This window comes from Merops nubicus, unplaced genomic scaffold (genome assembly GCF_000691845.1).
Source record: "Merops nubicus isolate BGI_N331 unplaced genomic scaffold, ASM69184v1 scaffold51753, whole genome shotgun sequence".
In the NCBI taxonomy this organism is placed as follows: Eukaryota; Metazoa; Chordata; class Aves; order Coraciiformes; family Meropidae; genus Merops; species Merops nubicus.
Window position 1 is genome coordinate 30,950 of NW_008601950.1, and position 4,720 is coordinate 35,669.

Below are 4,720 nucleotides of genomic sequence, written 5' to 3' on the forward strand. Positions count from 1 at the left end.
GTAAGGCTTCTATTTATTATTATTACCTTAACAGTATTTTAATTTTGCCTGTCTATCCCTGCACTTTTATTACCCTGAAAAGCTCCAGTCTTGACCCCAATACAAGTTCTCTGATAAAGTAGCGTTATACACACATATATGTGGTAATTAAATGGTCTTTTTATTTTTGCTTTGAAACCAAGCAGTTTCCAAGTCTTCCACGTTCAGCTCAAAGCGAGCTAGATGTATGACTAGAAAAATATTACAAAAATAAATATGCTTAACACCGTAATCTAAAGGATAATTATCTGTGAACTCATTACTGTGCATGTCAGAAAATAATCAAACTTAAATCTCAACATGAAATTGCTGTATAAAAACAGACTTTCCATTTGAAGGCATAGGGACCTCTGACAACACCCTGTTATTTGGTAGCCCTAAAATGCAAAAATAGCTTTCCAATAGGGCACTTGTAGTGAAATCAGAAGCACGTGGCTCTGATGTCTGATCCACTGTGTAGTGTCTGGATTTCTAGCATAAGCCTTACCCATAATCAGTGGATAGCCTTTCATTATAGAAGACCAGAATCTTTTTGGCAATACTTAACAACACTTCTATTTGAGGGTCAAACTACCGGGTAGAATTTGTGATACAATCTTTGGCTTTCCAAATGCTATGTTTCCCTTCCTGAGGCTTGAAGGAAAGGATTTATACCAGTAGAAGGAGAGAGTTCCCAGGGTGCTGCAGACCCAGAGGAAGGAGAGCCACAGGCCTCCTTCCTGAGAGTGAGGGCAACAGTACTGCACTGCATGGCGGGGGAAGAGTTGTGTTGTGTAGGATGATTTCTGCTAAAGGGGTATTCACAATACTCAGGGTTTTTCTTGTGCATGTAATATTGCTAAGAGGTTAATGTGTACAGGGGATTATACAACAGGAGATAAGAAGTGTGGTGATAGATGTGTATTATAAGGATTACTGTTGTTTTTGCACAACTCAGCCATATTTACAGGGGCTTATGCACCATCCATGTTCTGACAGATTATAATGGTCAGGGGGACAGACTGGAATAAACAGAGAAATAAACAAATTGTCTTTCTCAGAAGATTATTTAGAAAATGTGTCATTGCATTTTGCCATTGAAGATGTCAACACACAGCTTGCCTTTCAGAAAATGGTGTCTGTTTGTTTCAGCTACAGAACTCCACAATGGGCTGACTAACCTGTCTTGAAAACCCTTTCGCCCAATTGATATTTGCCCGAACAGATGAGTCAGTAGTTTATAAACCTGGCATGTTAGCATCCAGTAATTTTAAACCTGGATCACATCTGAGCAGTGCTCCTTCAAGTCCTTTCTTGGGTATGACAGCTTTCAGAAATATAGTTTCATAGGCTTGCCCTTGATTTAGCATATACTACAAAACGAAGCCCCAGTGTAAACAGAATCCAGTTTTATGCGCTGTAACTAATGTGATTATATTATAATGAACAATATATGTATACCCGTATTTATGTGTGGTGTGTGTATATATGGGAGTGAACATGTGCATGCGTATATATATTCATAGCTCTATCTGAAAGACTGTCTTGGTGCCCCTACTGAACAAGTAACGAGTGAAGAAAACATGGTAAGGTAAATGGTTAGGGATGCTATGGATGTCAGCTCATTGAGAAGATCCCTCAAAGCATGACCTTATGCCACCTGACAAGCATACAGGCCTCTGTAGAGACGTTTTGGAATTGCCCAAGGGGAGAAAGGCACAAAAAAAAAGATCTCTGGAACAGCTAATTAGAAATTTTCCAGCAACCAGAACAAAACCAATTAACTATAGTCTCTAGGAAAGAAGCCACTCTATCCAGAGATTGAAGTCCACGCTATTAAAATAAAATGGTTAGATAGTGTAGCTATTGTACAAAAGGAGAAAAGTGCCATGAGAGTTCTAGGACTCTTTGTGTTCGCAATTCAAAGAGTAAATGCTGGGGAATATCCTTGATTACTGAGTTTCTGGCATCCTGATTGCCAGCAAATTAATACTAATTTCTCTCTTCTTTCTGAGGTTGTTTGGCGTTTACTTTCTCTTTATTTTCAAATTTTGAGTTTAAAATTTCAGAATTAATTTTCTGCTACTGTGTTCCAATTTTAAAATATACAGATACATATATACACATACTTTATCTGTTTCAGAAGAAGATCAAGCTAACAAAGTCAGTGTTAAAAAAAGGAAGAGGAATGTCAGAAGTTAGGTTTTCACTGTCACTTAAATCTATTCCTCTTGTGCGTAAGTGTTAAAGTGCAGCTGTAATTATCTGGTCACATACAGGATCTCTACTTTATTGAGATATTCAACATTTCTTTTTATCTTCTTTATTCACTGCGTGGTGTCAGGTCTTATTAAATTCATACCCTTGAAACCTTGCATTGAATAAAAAATTATTAGTTTGTCTCACATGCTTGCTTATCTGTCATGCTCTCAACCGTAACATTTGGATGCTTCACAAATAATACTGAATTTAACATCACAATGAAAAAAATGTGTCATTATCCTAACTTCACACATAGAGAGGTGAGGTGCAGAGATACTTACCACTGCTGAGACTTACAGAATCAGATGTACCCACTGTCATCAAATGGCTAATTTTAAATCTTGGGGCTGATTTATTTTTGCTTTTATCAAAACATTTTCCATTGCAACAGCATATGGTGTACTCCAAGCATTTTTTTTACCTGACTTCAACTATAGTTCAGCACTTCTAGCCTCACTGGGCCTTAAACTGAGGAAATGTTTCCTAGTATTATAAAGGAGCTCTGTGGCTGGAATAAAAATTCTACCTAGGAATAAAAGATAAGTTCTTCAGTATGGCAAAAGAATCGTTGGCTTGAAATCCTGACTGCCTTCTCGGAGGCTACCAGGTAGAAGGAAAATTTATTTAACTCTGTCTTTTAATTTGACATTGATTTTAAATGAAGGTACAAGAGTTATGTCCTTTAGACAGTCTCCTAGTATATCTTCACCTTTTGTCTTGTTCCTGTAGGATAGATAAATGCTAGTGCTGTTTGAATTTCCAGAGACTACTGTGGGTCTGTACTAGTGACTTCAGAGCAATGTGCAAAGTATTCTGCCCAGACTGAGAACTGCTGTGGGTATTGATGTGGGAGCAGAGTATTTTTTAGAATATTTTGGAGCAGAAATTTACATATTGCAGAGCATATTGCAAAATGTCTTTAGGGTGATGATCAGCAAGTGTGTCTGAAAGAAGCTTTTATTTGCACCATAAGTTTCTGGCTATCTTTTTAACAACCTAGTAGCCTAACCAAATGATCTACTAGCCATTGAACCTGTCTCATGTTCAGCTGTGGTCGTGCAGTTTTGAACATGGAGGGAAAGTGAGTTTCCTGTTCTGCAGAGATGGAGGGCTGTTCTGCTTCCGTGTACAAAGGGGTTCAGGGCAGGACCCACATGGAACAGAACTATGTACTCCCCTTCCCCCACCCCCCAGAGAGAGAGAGAGAGAGAGACTTTGAAAAAAAAATAATGAAATATATTGTTTAACAAGGAACAGAAAACGAAAAAGGGAGGTAAGAAAAAACAAATATATACAAAGATTAGGGGAAGTACAAAAATAAGCAAAATATACAAAACCCTCAGAAATAGTTCCAAGGTCCCACGGAGTGAAAGCACAACCTCCACCTCCGAGCTGCAGGGCAGGAGTGAAGTTAGCACCCACTTCCTGCCTCTTATCAGAGTGTGTGTCGGAAGGGGAGGGAATACAATGGTTCACCCCCACCCGGGGTCCTCCGAGGTGCTGGAACGTCACACCCCCATTCCAAGCCTCAAACCACAACAAGGGCTCTTGTCAGTTTTGTAGATACTTCTCATACTACGCATTCATTGTAAAAGAGGGTGAGAAGGAGCATGCAGGACCAGTTCTGCTTGTAGGTTGCCTCAAAGCATTAGGTCAGTGCTGAGCAGAACCCACCCATTAATTGCTCTCGTCTGTCTTTTAAAGGAGGATCTGCACTTTCTGCCATGTGTCTTTTGAGAAAGTGTATCTTTAGATCAACAACTGTTGCAGCTCTTTTGAGTGGATGTCACTCAAATTCAAGAGAAGTTAAAGAGTGTCAAAGGAAGACTAGAAATATTCTCTGATCCCAGTATTCAGCGCAGTGTTCCTGAAATCTCTGTAATATAGCCAAGTGCTTTGTGTCAGGAAGTGGCAACCATTTACACAAAAAGAAAAAGGAGAATACCTAGAAATTGCTACATTCTTCCATCAAATCATGGTGCATGTTTCTGCAACTCTGCCTATGTGTGATCACGTACCAAACCTACAAAGCTGTTTGAAGCTTAGCACAGCTCAATGCAGTTCTTTAATGCTAAGCATGTTTTTAGTGGCCTGCTGTTGATGGGACACATAATTAGCACATAACAAATGGAGATGACATCACAGGCTTTGTGTTATTTATGACTCTGTGTGCCAGTATATACAGACACACACACATATGTGTGTGTGTATACACACCTATACATGTACACACGTGTGTATGTATATGTGAAATACACCTGTCCTATACCTCACAATTATCTCTGATTAATCCATATAATTATCCAAGAGTAATATTTTATTAATCAAAAACGTCAAACAGAATAAAAAAATACACAACAAGTGAAGTGCCCTCTGAGTAGTTTCCCAACATTTAGACCATATGAAAGGCCACATTCAGTCATAGAATCACAGAATCATA